Source organism: Ornithodoros turicata, chromosome 6 (assembly GCF_037126465.1).
Source record: "Ornithodoros turicata isolate Travis chromosome 6, ASM3712646v1, whole genome shotgun sequence".
Taxonomy (NCBI): domain Eukaryota; kingdom Metazoa; phylum Arthropoda; class Arachnida; order Ixodida; family Argasidae; genus Ornithodoros; species Ornithodoros turicata.
The window spans coordinates 38673791-38688419 of NC_088206.1; the positions used below are offsets into that span (position 1 = coordinate 38673791).

Here is a 14629-nt window from a genome sequence, read left to right on the forward strand (position 1 = left end):
ATCACGCCTCCGAACCATCAGCTCCTCACCACCTTTCCAATTTTACAAATATTTCTACCTTACACATATTTAAGATAAGTTCATATTCTATAAATAGACATTCTAAACCCTTCTAGAAATCAGTTTCATATCACTTCAATCATTTCATGACCCACCATGCTGTCCATGCATTTCGCTGAATGACCCATTTCTCAAGCACTTACCTGTGTTTCCTTCCGATGTTAGAAATATATCCAACCCAATGGGATCCAGTTTAGCTCCATGTCCTATAAATAAACACTCTGCAGTTTTCCAGAAACCAATTTCACGCACCACATTTGCTCAGTGCTGTCCCCACACACCTCTTACGTTTCGCTGCAGTACCCATCTCCGAGGCACTTGCCGATATTTCTTTCCAATGTTAAAAATATATCCAACCCAATGGGATGCAGTTTAGGTCCATAGCCTATAAATAGACACTCTGTAGTTTTCCAGAAACCAATTTCACCTCATTTGCTCAATGCTTTCCCTACCAAACTCTTACATTTCGCTGGAAGGCTCATCTCCGAGGCGCTTGCCAATATTTCTTTCCAATGTTAAAAATATTTCCACCCCAATGGGGTGCAGTTTAGGTCCATTGCCTATAAATAGACACTTCGAAGTTTTCCAGAAACCAATTTCACCTCATTTGCTCAATGCTTTCCCCACACACCTCTTACATTTCGCTGCTGTGCCCATCTCCGAGGCCTTTGCCGATATTTCTTTCCAATGATACAAATATTTCCACCCTAGTGAGGTTTAGTTTCGGTCCATATCCAAGAAAAAGACACTCTGAAACACTCCTGCAATCCGTTTCTTCTCATTCACTCCACTTTTTTATTCACAGAGGCCTAATTTTGAACACGCTGCTACTGTCCAGAGCAGATTCAGCAATTTCTTTCCAATGTTAAAAATATTTCTTCCCGAAACAGATTGCAGATAACTTCATATCCTATAACTGGACATCTCGAAGGAATCCAAAAACAGATTTCACATCATGTACTCAATTCTTTCATTACTAGCCTCACACATTTTGCATGCATGGCTTACTTCTGAAGCACTTACCGGTGTTGTTTGCCAATGTTAAGTATATTAGGTTAGGTTGAACCTCTACTGAGGTTGTGGATAACTCCAGTATACTATAAGTAGATAGTCTGAAGAGCTTATTTAAGCGCTTATTAGGTAGCTGAAGAATTTATTTCATTTCATTCAATTTTTTGTTAACATATTTGCAAAATTTTTAAAAGACTGGTCGTGTCTGCAAGAATTTGCAAAATTTCTTTCTGATATTAAAAATATTTTCTCCCCACTGGGATTGAATTTAATTGAGTATCCTATAAGTAGACATTGTGAAGCATTCCAGAAACACATTTTCTGTCATTTACTGAATTCTTTCGTTACTCAACTTGCACATTCCAGGGCACATCCCCAAGAACACTCGCGATCCTCAGGACGTCTTCAAAGTGTCATTGCGTCCTCGTCTGTGATGGGATGTCCGGAGGAGATCCGGAGAGTGTCATCATGGGATCTTACAGTGATAGTCATTTGCGTACATCCTGCGGCCGCCAGCCGGAGGACATATATAGGAGAAGTAAATTAGCTTAATAATGCGATGTGCATTTCTATGCCTGCGCCCATTAATTAGTGTTTCGGTTTGTTTGCAATAACCAAATTCAACCAAATCAGCAGTGATCATGTATAAACTACAAACATACTATAAAGAGAAAATACAAAAAATACAGTGGTAGAAATACAAATTCAGCCGATACTCCATGCACTTGGTTCAGTGTGCGATACAATATAGCTTGCTAGACCTTTCATTGTGATCTTGTTGCCATGAACATCCGTGCAACTTGCAAGGTCCCTGACGGGATGCTGTACGGAGCATTTCCGTGGATGATACAGAAAAGTGATGGCATTTTACAGCGTGTGCTTGACTTTCGGTGGATGTTTTAAATCAGCTAAGTAGGAAACACGGACGTTACCTTGGTTGTATCCTTATACTCCAAGGAATTCGTCACTGGTGTGTTGCTTATACATGAAATTGAATTAAACTTAGGTAACTCACCCTTGGTTTTGACTGAGATGCTAGGAGGACTCTCGCACATTGCCGAGGTTGAAAACTGCAAGACAAAGAGTCCGTTTCCACTGTAAACGTCTGCACACTTCTGAAGGTGAGAAATGAAAGCAGATTTACTGGAGGATTTTACATGATCCTATAGTGCTCCTGAGAGTATCCCAGTCTTGTCCCCAGATGTTGTCCCTAGGACCATCTCTGGAGTCTCATTCTAACACTTTTCTAACAAATTGAGGATCATGTGGGGATATTCCCAGGATGGCACTGCTGTCCCGCGATGACAGCCACAGAATGAGTGAGGGATATCAGCGTGTTCTTGGGGATCTCCAAACCGCCTGCCAATGTTTGTTTTCAATGTTAAACATATTCTATGTTACATTCCAAAAATAATTTCACTTAATTTTCTCAATCCTTTCATCACTCTCCTCACACACTTCTCCTCACTGCCCGTTTCTGCAGCATTTGCCCATATCCCTTTCCAATGTTAGGTACAAATATTTCTCCTCCAGCGAGATGCAATTTAAGTCAATATACTATATGTAGCTATTCTGAAGCATTCCAGAAATCAATTTCACCTCATTCACTTCATTATTTTATTTACAGATTGTGAAAAACATTATTTTATATTATATTTTACACATTATTTTATATTATTCAGCAGCCCCATTTTGAAAATAGGCTCCGGTCTGGAACAATTTGCAAATCTGATATCCTGATGCATTCCAGAAACAAATGTCATGTCATTTACTCAATTCTTTCATCACTAAACTTGCACCATTCTAGTGACAAATCTTTGGACCACTTGCCAGTGTTTCTTTCCAATGCTAAAAATATTTCTACCTCACACATATTCAAGGTAAGTTCCTGAAGAAAATAATATGAGGCACACCAGTGAATGTAGAAAGATGCACTTGAGTTTGGCTAAGAAAAGAAAGTTAACCACACACTGAGCTCAAACCATCAGATACTTTTAATGGGCTTAGAATTCATAAATAAATAAAGTGTAAAATTGAAAGGGGGTTCAACAGAAGGTATGCTGGTGCATCAGATTGCTGATGTTGTTTGAAGAGATCATTCTTCCGCATGACTGGAAAGGTGGTTCCACTCCATAAATCAGGAGTCAAGCATTGTGCAAGAGAAGCAGCAATTATTGACCCATAATTTCATGTACAATACTAGCGCACATTATCTAACACCTAAAATTCTGTTCCTCCTCCTCTCCATATCAACGCGGTATTAGAAAAAAAAATTGTTGTGAAACGCGGCTAGTTCCTTTGCTCATGACTTTCGTGTTACACTGGATCACAAGTTCTGCATGGACTGCAGATAATAACGTGTCACAGTCTCTCTTTTTTATTTTTTTCATAAATTGCACAATCTTGGCATTGATGATAAAATTCTACCTTGGATACATTCCTTGACTAATCGCTCACAGTTTGTCTCTATGAACGATAATGAATCCAGTCTAACGCTTGTCCTCTCTGGAGTTCGCCAAGATTCTGTCCTTGGACCACTTCTCTTTCTCATATACAGTCATGTCTCATTATCCTGACACCTCAGTAGTCGTCCCTTTTCATCTGGATACCAGATAACTGAACCAAGCAAGCTTCCGGCAAAACCTTAAATTTGATACCCCCGCCTACTCCCTGTGCCTTTTTTGTTTGTTCCCTGGCACATGAATTTTTACCAATTTCAAAGTATGAGCCACCAAACAGTCCCATCTTTAGCCCTTTCAGGGAGAATCTGACAAATTTGAAACTCTTCTTTATAGCTCCAGAAAAGGGAACAAAAAAAAGATTGTTACTTCAAAAAATCATGCAATGGGAGCTGATTGCAATTAATAGTAATGTGTGACAGAATTCTGGTCACACCCACAGCATGCACTGAGTCAACCTGCTAATGTCTCAGAAAGTTGGTCTTCTTCCAGGATAACTGGGACCAAGTCCTATGGTAGCAGGCTCGTTCACGGTAATGCTTTTTAAAGTTTTCCAGATATGTGAAATCCGGATAAGCGAAACATAACTATACATTAACGACCTTCCAAATGATCTTACGTCAGTGATTTATCCAGACCTCCCCACGAAAAAAAAATATCTAGAGGGGACCCCCCTAAAATCTGGTGAGATTGCACAATTTTGAGTGACAAGCATGTAAATAAGCTTCCCCCCCCAAAAAAAACAAATTCTGGTGATAATTTCTCGCTCTAATAAAGTGCATGTGACTTATTCCATTAATAACATCCCATTTGAATCAGTATCACCACGGTCTCTGGTATCACTTTACAAATACCTCAGCATTTTCATTTTATCTAACCTGTCCTGGCTCCCTCATGTTGAACACATCACTACCAACGCATCTCGAGCTCCAGGTTACACCGCTGAATTTTTTCATCCACTCCAACTAACACTGTAGTGACTGTATAGATCACTAGCCCTTCCTAAGTTGGAAGACACGGCTCTGTGTGGGATACCGATTACATCAACATTTCAAACTCGATAGAAACAGTACAATGCAAGGCAGCCTGTTCATATTTGGTAACTATAACGCCAGTATCACTGCTATGAAACATATCCTCCATCTGCTTCTACTTTGCACTTGTCGAAAAATAACTAGTCTGTGTTTCGACAAGATTTATTATCATTCATAATAATCACCTCAGAGAATCTTTGGTCTAACAGGCTACATATATCTCATATCATGCCGATCACCCGTAGAAAGTGGGTATTCCCTCATGCTCAAGGAAGTCATTTCTGAATTCATTCTTCCTCGTATGTCGTTGTAGTAGAACCGCCTTCCCGGTACCATCGTCAAGCAACTGGTTATGTGTGTGTGTGTTTTCATTCCACACGTTGTATACTTGTGCTTTATTTTTTGCTCTCTAATAGGCTCAATCCCTTCATTTTTTTAATTCTTTTCAATTCACTTTGTGCAGTTTTGTTCATGTGGACCTAATTTGGAAATATTTTTGTATGCTGCTTATATTAACATCGTACCAATTTTTAATCCACTCCTGGCTCAATGTAAAGAAAAACTAAGAGATTGTGAAGCTACGTGGAACCCTAGTGAGAATCATTGTGCAGTATGGGGCACATATATATATATATATCCCTACGCTGTGCCGATGAGAGCCAAGAAGCTCGAAACGGCCGTCCACAGCTGGGATTGTGGCACGCTCGATCAGTAAACATATGCCTCACGTGCAGCCATGGAGCATTTGCTCATTTTTATATTTGTATCTGTACTTACTGGCTTTGCACTGCGGCCTCCAGAGGTGTTGCTAACACCCTGGAACATTGATGTCTTGCAGAGACACAGTGTTTGTGCCGACCCAAAAGCGTGTCACATCCCTACGCTGTGCCGATGAGAGCCAAGAAGCTCGAAACGGCCGTCCACAGCTGGGATTGTGGCACGCTCGATCAGTAAACATATGCATCACGTGCAGCCATGGAGCATTCGCTCATTTTTATATTTGTATCTGTACTTACTGGCTTTGCACTGCGGCCTCCAGAGGTGTTGCTAACACCCTGGAACATTGATGTCTTGCAGAGACACAGTGTTTGTGCCGACCCAAAAGCGTGTCACATCCCTACGCTGTGCCGATGAGAGCCAAGAAGCTCGAAACGGCCGTCCACAGCTGGGATTGTGGCACGCTCGATCAGTAAACATATGCCTCACGTGCAGCCATGGAGCATTTGCTCATTTTTATATTTGTATCTGTACTTACTGGCTTTGCACTGCGGCCTCCAGAGGTGTTGCTAACACCCTGGAACATTGATGTCTTGCAGAGACACAGTGTTTGTGCCGACCCAAAAGCGTGTCACATCCCTACGCTGTGCCGATGAGAGCCAAGAAGCTCGAAACGGCCGTCCACAGCTGGGATTGTGGCACGCTCGATCAGTAAGTATATATATATATATATATATATACATGAAAATAAAGAAAAGGTGCTAGTAAATATTGCATTGTGGTCGTCAGTCTGAACATACATAATGATAATCATGCACTGCGTTGAAAGTACAAATCATCTCGTTTTGTGGCCTTCTTCCTTTCAGAAGTGACTAGGTTTATCTCAACAGTGGACAGCCAGATTCTGAACATTCCATCTGTTTGATCCACAGGATTCCATCTGAGCAGCCTAAGTCTATAAAAGAGAGAGGTCAAACAACAGCAATGATGCCCGAGGTGCCTGTTCGCCCCACATGAACGCCAACAGTGTAAAGCTATCAACTTTGAGGACAACGAATCCGACGAAGATTATTCGTAATAGTGACGCACACTTCAACAGGTGACACCTCTAGAGTGAACACCGCAAATTATAGGACTTCATATGTTCCTGTCATCCACCACAAAGGTCCAAGTGTTTCACGATGTAGGCAACGTGCAAGAAAAAAAATGACCTTTGGCGCCCTGCAAAGGCGTGCGAGTTAGTCAGTTGTAACGGCAGTGGCCATGCGTGGGGCCAGAAATGTGCGCTCGCTTGTACATTCCATCACTGCCAGTCAGAACTCATGTTGAGGAAGGCCATCTCCTCCTGATGCTCCTGATGGTGAGGAAGACTCCTCTACTAGAGGAGTAAGAACATACCATGTGATGCCATCGAGAACATTCCACCTCTCCAGCATTCTTTCGATGAACTTTCCGTCCTGTGTGAGCATCACCTTATCTGTCGTGAGAAACACTATAGGGGCACAGAGTCTTGGTAGCACCCATCTAAGCCCTACACAGCCACATCCCCCATTCCCTGACACACTTCCTTTGCCAGCAGTAACATTAGCAAGGGTGAAGCAAGTTCCTTAACTGGCTTAAAACTGTACTACAATGCAACTTCAGCTACTGTGCAATAAATCCTCGACTCCCATGACTAATAAGTTTATCTACAAGACAATTTTATCCCCACACCATTACATTGTATATTGGTGTGAGTTAAAGAATCCTAATTGACAAATTTTTACATTGTCAGTTTTAGTGTACCGGATTCAATGTGCAGAGAAACTGTTGTGTGTCTAAGATTGTGAAATGTAACAACACATTATGTATAGTTCAAAATAAATGATATACAATGCGAAAAAATCTGTTTATCTTGGTTAGAATTAGAAATAAAATTGCCATATGAATACACAAGAGACGCAGGAATTGCTTGGTTACGTGGTTCTGTTGTCCTAGTTCCTTGGCTAGCCAGCTAGGATGCAGCTTGGAAGAAGGTACATGAAAGTGCTCTTTCTCTACCTATGTGAAGTTCAGTGAAGGAGATCGGAGCTCTGAAAAAAAAAAGAAAAACAGGATACCAAGAGGAAAGCACAGCAATATCAGAAGTAGATGTTGGACACCATATATTTCATGACATGCAATGTCATAAAAAAGAAGAAGGCAAAAAAAAGTTACAGTAGTAACCTGCACAACAGCATAGAACTTGTAGTCATAAAAGTCACACATTAAGCATTGCAGTAGTGTGGCACCAGTATTTCTTACATTTGCAGGGATTCTTCGAAGGATTCGGCATTATAGTACAGGGGGAAAGCTGCAAGGTATCAAAAAAGAAAAGAAAACATGTATGGCAATGAAAATAAAATAATTTACTGGTATGCTTCATAATGCCCCGTTACAGGGTGTTCAATTTCTGTATAGATTCCGAATGTCAACTTATAGGATATGAACTTCGATTGAAACCAGTGGAGAAAAATATTTAACATTGGAACGAAATTTTGCGAACTGCTCCAGACAGGAGATGTATATTCAAAATGTGGCCATTATGTGAATAAAAAGTTAACTGAACGAGATGAAACAGATTTCTGGAGCACATCAGAGCATCTACATGTTTCTACAAGTTTCTCAAACTGCTGAAGACACAAGCGATATCTTGAAATTTGTTCTATGTGAATAAAAGATGGAGTGAATAAGATAAAAATGATTTCTGGAGCGTACCAGAGCTCTATTTACAGAATATGGACTTAAATTGGATCTCAGTGGGGAGAACTATTTTTAACATTGGAAAGTAACCTCACAAACTGTTCCTGACAGGAGCTGTGCCTTCAAAATTTGGCAAATATATGAATAAAAATGAAGTGAATCATGAGGTGAAATTGATTTCTGGATTGCTTCAGAGCATCTATGTCATATGTTATGTTACAGTCTATGTTATAGAACATAGACTTCAATTAAATTTCAGTTCAGGTCAAATTATTTACCATTGGAAAGACACATGTGCAATTGCTTCAGAAATGGGCAGTGCAGCAAAACATGCGAGGTAAGTGATGGAAAAATTCAGGAAATTAGGTAGGTTTCTAGAATGTTTCAATGTGTCTATTTACAGAATATGAACTTGAATATATGTGGGGTAAAAATATTTTTAACGTTGGAAAGTAAAAACGGCAGGTGCTTTGGAGATGTGTTGCATCCTGGAATATCGGCAAGTACTTCTAAAATGGGTCCTGCAGCGAAATGCACAAGGTAGGTGAGTAAATTATTGAGTAAATGAAGTGAAATTGGTTTCTGGAAAACATCAGGGTATCTACCTATAGGATATGGACCTAAATTGAATCTCGGTGGAGTAGAAATATTTTTAACATTGGAAAGAAATATCGGCAAGTGCTTCTAAAATGGGTCCTGCAGCGAAATGCATGAGGTAAAACATTAAGCAAGGTAAGTAAAGCATTGAGTAAATGAGGTGAAATTGATTTCTGGATTGCTTAAGGGTGTCTATTTATAGAATATGAGCTTTTATTGAATATACGTGGGGTATAGATATTTCTAACATTGGAAACAAATATTGGAAAGTTAGAGATTGGTACTGCAGCGAAATGTAAGAGGTGGGTGGGGAAAGCATTGAGCAAATGAGGTGAGATTGGTTTCTGGGAAACTTCACAGTGTCTACTTATAGGATATGGACCTAAACTGTATCCCATTGGGATGCAAATATTTTTAACATTGGAAAGAAATGTCGGCAAGCGCCTCTGAGATGGGCCTTTCAGCGAAATGTAAGAGTTGGGTAGGGAAAGCATTGATCAAATAAGGTGAAATTGGTTTCTGGAAAACTAGAGAGTGTCTACTTGTAGGCTGTGGACCTAAACTGCACCCCATTGGGGTGGAAATATTTTTAACATTGGAAAGAAATGTCGGCAAGTTGCTCGGAGATGGGCCGCTCAGCGAAATGTCAGTGGTGTGTGGGGAAAGCATTGAGCAAATGAGGTGAAATTGGTTTCTGGAAAACTACAGAGTGTCTACTCATAGGCTATGGACCTAAACTGCATCAAGTAGGGGTGGAAATATTTTTAACATTGGAAAGAAATATCGGCAAGTGTCTCGGAGATGTGTACTGCAGCGAAATGTAAGAGTTGGGTAGGGAAAGCGCTGAGCAAATGAGGTGAAATTGGTTTCTGGAAAACTAGAGAGTGTCTACTTATAGGCTATAGACATAAACTGCATAAAGTAGGGGTGGAAATATTTTTAACATTGGAAAGATGTGTTGGCAAGTGCCTCGCAGACGTGTACTGCAGCGAAATGTAAGAGGTGGGTGTGGAAAGCATTGAGCAAATGAGGTGAAATTGGTTTCTAGAAAACTACAGAGTGTCTACTTGTAGGCTGTAGACCAAAACTGCACCCCATTGGGGTGGAAATATTTTTAACATTGGAAAGAAATGTCGGCAAGTGCCTTGGAGATGGGCCTTTCAGCGAAATGTAAGACTTTGGTAGGAAAAGCATTGAGCAAATGAGGTGAAATTGGTTTCTGGAAAACTAGAGAGTGTCTACTTGTAGGCTGTGGACCTAAACTGCACCCCATTGGGGTAGAAATATTTTTAACATTGGAAAAAATATCGGCAAGTGCGTCGGAGATGGGTACTGCAGCGAAATGTAAGAGGTGGGTGGGGAAAGCATTGAGCAAATGAGGTGAAATTGGTTTCTGGAAAACTAGAGAGTGTCTATTTATAGGCAATGGACCTAAACTGCATCCAGTAGGGGTGGAAATATCTTTAACATTGGAAAGAAATATCGGTAAGTGCCTCGGAGATGGGCCTTTCAGCGAAATGCAAGACTTTGGTAGTGAAAGCATTGAGCAAATGAGGTGAAATTGGTCTCCTGAAAACTACAGAGTGTCTACTTGTAGGCTATGGACCTAAACTGCATCCCATTGGGGTGGAAATATTTTTAACATTGGAAAAAATATCGGCAAGTGCGTCGGAGATGGGTACTGCAGCGAAATGTAAGAGGTGGGTGGGGAAAGCATTGAGCAAATGAGGTGAAATTGGTTTCTGGAAAACTACAGAGTGTCTACTTGTAGGCTGTGGACCTAAACTGCACCCCATTGGGGTGGAAATATTTTTAACATTGGAAAGAAATATCGGCAAGTGCCTCGGAGATGGGCCATTCAGCGAAATGTCAGTGGTGTGTGGGGAAAGCATTGAGCAAATGAGGTGAAATTGGTTTCTGGAAAACTACAGAGTGTCTACTTATAGGCTGTGGACCTAAACTGCATCCCATTGGGTTGGAAATATTCATAACTTTAGAAAGAAATATCGGTAAGCGCCTCGGAGATGGGTACTGCAGCGAAATGTAAGAGGTGGGTGGGGAAAGCATTGAGCAAATGAGGTGAAATTGGTTTCTGGAAAACTAGAGAGTGTCTATTTATAGGCAATGGACCTAAACTGCATCCAGTAGGGGTGGAAATATCTTTAACATTGGAAAGAAATATCGGCAAGTGCCTCGGAGATGGGCCTTTCAGCGAAATGCAAGACTTTGGTAGTGAAAGCATTGAGCAAATGAGGTGAAATTGGTCTCCTGAAAACTACAGAGTGTCTACTTGTAGGCTATGGACCTAAACTGCATCCCATTGGGGTGGAAATATTTTTAACATTGGAAAAAATATCGGCAAGTGCGTCGGAGATGGGTACTGCAGCGAAATGTAAGAGGTGGGTGGGGAAAGCATTGAGCAAATGAGGTGAAATTGGTTTCTGGAAAACTAGAGAGTGTCTATTTATAGGCAATGGACCTAAACTGCATCCAGTAGGGGTGGAAATATCTTTAACATTGGAAAGAAATATCGGTAAGTGCCTCGGAGATGGGCCTTTCAGCGAAATGCAAGACTTTGGTAGTGAAAGCATTGAGCAAATGAGGTGAAATTGGTCTCCTGAAAACTACAGAGTGTCTAGTTGTAGGCTATGGACCTAAGCTGCATCCCATTCGGGTGGAAATATTTTTAACATTGGAAAGAAATATGGGCAAGCGCCTAGGAGTTGGGTACTGCAGCGAAATATAAGAGTTTGGTAGGGAAAGCATTGAGCAAATGAGGTGAAATTGGTTTCTGGAAAACTACAGAGTGTCTACTTGTAGGCTGTGGACCTAAACTGCATCCCATTGGGTTGGAAATATTCTTAACTTTAGAAAGAAATATCGGTAAGCGCCTCGGAGATGGGTACTGCAGCGAAATGTAAGAGGTGGGTGGGGAAAGCATTGAGCAAATGAGGTGAAATTGGTTTCTGGAAAACTAGAGAGTGTCTATTTATAGGCAATGGACCTAAACTGCATCCAGTAGGGGTGGAAATATCTTTAACATTGGAAAGAAATATCGGCAAGTGCCTCGGAGATGGGCCTTTCAGCGAAATGCAAGACTTTGGTAGTGAAAGCATTGAGCAAATGAGGTGAAATTGGTCTCCTGAAAACTACAGAGTGTCTACTTGTAGGCTATGGACCTAAACTGCATCCCATTGGGGTGGAAATATTTTTAGCATTGGAAAGAAATATGGGCAAGCGCCTAGGAGTTGGGTACTGCAGCGAAATATAAGAGTTTGGTAGGGAAAGCATTGAGCAAATGAGGTGAAATTGGTTTCTGGAAAACTACAGAGTCTCTACTTGTAGGCTGTGGACCTAAACTGCACCCCATTGGGGTGGAAATATTTTTAACATTGGAAAGAAATATCGGCAAGTGCCTCGGAGATGGGCCGTTCAGCGAAATGTCAGTGGTGTGTGGGGAAAGGATTGAGCAAATGAGGTGAAATTGGTTTCTGGAAAACTACAGAGTGTCTACTTATAGGCTGTGGACCTAAACTGCATCCCATTGGGTTGGAAATATTCTTAACTTTAGAAAGTAATATCGGTAAGCGCCTCGGAGATGGGTACTGCAGCGGAATGTAAGAGGTGGGTAGGGAAAGCATTGAACAAATGAGGTGAAATTGGTTTCTGGAAAACTACAGAGTGTCTACTTGTAGGCTGTAGACCTAAACTGCACCCCATTGGGGTGGAAGTGTTTTTAACATTGGAAAGAAATGTCGGCAAGTGCCTCGGAGATGGGCCTTTCAGCGAAATGTAAGACTTTGGTAGGGAAAGCAATGAACAAATGAGGTGAAATTGGTTTCTGGAAAACTAGAGAGTGTCTACTTATAGGCTATGAACCTAAACAGCATCCCATTGGGGTGGAAATATTTTTAACATTGCAAAGAAATGTCGGCAAGTGCCTCGGAGACGCGTACTGCAGCGAAATGTAATTGGTGGATGGGGAAAGCGTTGAGCAAATGAGGTGAAATTGGTTTCTGGAAAACTGCAGAGTGTCTACTTATAGGACATGGAGCTAAACTGGATGCCATTGGGTTGGATATATTTTTAACGTTGGAAAGAAACGCAGGTTGGTGCTTGAGAAATGGGCCATTGAGCGAAATGCATGGTGGGTCACGAAATGATTGAAGTGATATGAAATTGATTTCTAGAAGGGCTTAGAATGTCCATTTATAGCATCTGAACTTACCTTAAATATGTGTGAGGTAGAAATATTTGTAAAATTGGAAAGGTGCTGAGGACCGGATGGTTCGGAGGCGTGATGCACCCTGGAAAGTGCAAGCTGAGAGGTGAAATGAATGAGTAAACGACGTGAAATTTGTTTCTGGAATGCAGGATAATGTCTAGTTATAGGATATACACTTAGCTTGAGCCCAAGTGGGGTAGAAATATTTTTAACATTGGAAAGAAACGTCGACATGTGCATAAAAAATGGGCCATTCAGTGAAATGCATGAGCCGTGTCATGAAAGGACAGAGCAAATGAGGTGAAATTGATTTCTGGATTGTCTCTGGGTGTTTGCCTACAGTATATGGACTTCAATTGAATCACAGTGCGGTAGATATATTTTTCACGAGATAAACTGATGTTCTGAGGCTGGAACCAGCCTCAGAACATCAGTTTATCTCTTTTTCAACAGGTGCCGCTTGCGTCGATTTCCGTCGTATGAATGTGTGTATGAGTGAGCAAAAATGTAAGAGTGAAAGGAGGGTGAGTGAGAGTGAGTGGCTGGTTTGTCGTCCCTTCAGATGACGCACCGTGAAAGTCGCTGGAGAGGCGTGTTAGCTTAGCTCAGTTGGTAGAGCCCTGGACCGGGAATCCAGAAGATGTGGGTTCGATCCCTACAACTGGCTAACCTTTTCAGTGACTTTCATGTTTCATATTTTTCACATCGAAAAGAAATTTCGCAAAGTGCTCCAGAAACGACGAGCGTTTTCAAAACGTGACCATTTAGTGAATAAAAAATGTAATGAATGAGGTATAATCAGTTTGAAGATTGCACAGGTTGTCTATTTATAGGATATTGACTTAAATTAAATCTCGGTGAGGTAGAAATATTTTCAACACTGGAAAGAAACATCGGCAAGTGCTGTGTAATGGGCATCGCAGCAAAATGTGCGAGTTGAGTGATGAAAGCATTGAAGAAATGAGGTGAAAGTGATTTCTGAAAGGCCTCAGAATGTCTATTTAAGAATGGTGACCAAAATTGAATCTAAGTGGGGTAGAAATATTTTTAACATTAGAAAGAAACATAGGCAAAGACTTTAGAAATGGGTGCTGCAGAAAAATGCATGATGGGATTGACGAAGGCATTGCACAAATGAGGTGAAATTGGTTTCTGGGGACATATGAGTGTGTATTTGAAGGATAGAGACTTCAATTGAATCACAGTGGGGTAGAGAAATTTTTAAGATTGGAAAGAAACTTAGGCAAGTGCTTCAAAAATGGGACGGGCAGCAAAATGCATGAGGTGAGTGAATAAAGCAGTGGGAAATAAGGTGAAATTGATTTCTGGAACGGTTTAGAATGTGTATATTTATAGAGTTATGAACTTACCTTGAATGTGCGTGAGGTAAAAATATTTTGAACATCGGAAAGAAACATCGGGAGGTGGTTCGGAGAGATGACATGCCCTGGAACGTGCAAGCTGAGTGGTGAAATAATTGAGTGACTGACACGAAACCTGTTTCTCGAGTGCTTGAGAATATCTACTTGTAGGATAAGCACTTACCTTGGCCTGAGTGGGGTAGAAATATTTTTGGTAGAAATTTCGCACTTAAGACTGCTTAAGACAGGAGCAGTATTTCCAAAATGTGGCTATTATGTGAATAAAAAATGGAGTGAATGAGATGAAATTGATTTCTGGATTGCTTCAGGGTTTCTACTTATCAAACCTGAACTTATCTTGAGCCTAAGGGAGGTAGAGATATTTTTAACATTTCAAAGAAATGGGCAAGTGCTCCGAAAATGAGCCGTGCAGAGAAATTTGTG

The 14629-nt window shown here is 40.9% G+C and overlaps 1 long non-coding RNA gene across 1 annotated transcript in view; it reads right to left on the bottom strand.

The window, feature by feature from the left end:
• The window catches only part of LOC135396559 (uncharacterized), a 95013-nt gene extending 82029 nt beyond the window's left edge, over nt 1-12984 (bottom strand). Inside the window, exon 1 of the long non-coding RNA XR_010423434.1 lies at nt 12828-12984. This is a non-coding gene — a long non-coding RNA (uncharacterized LOC135396559). The remainder of the gene's footprint in view (nt 1-12827) is intronic.
• Nucleotides 12985-14629: the final 1645 nt, after the last annotated feature.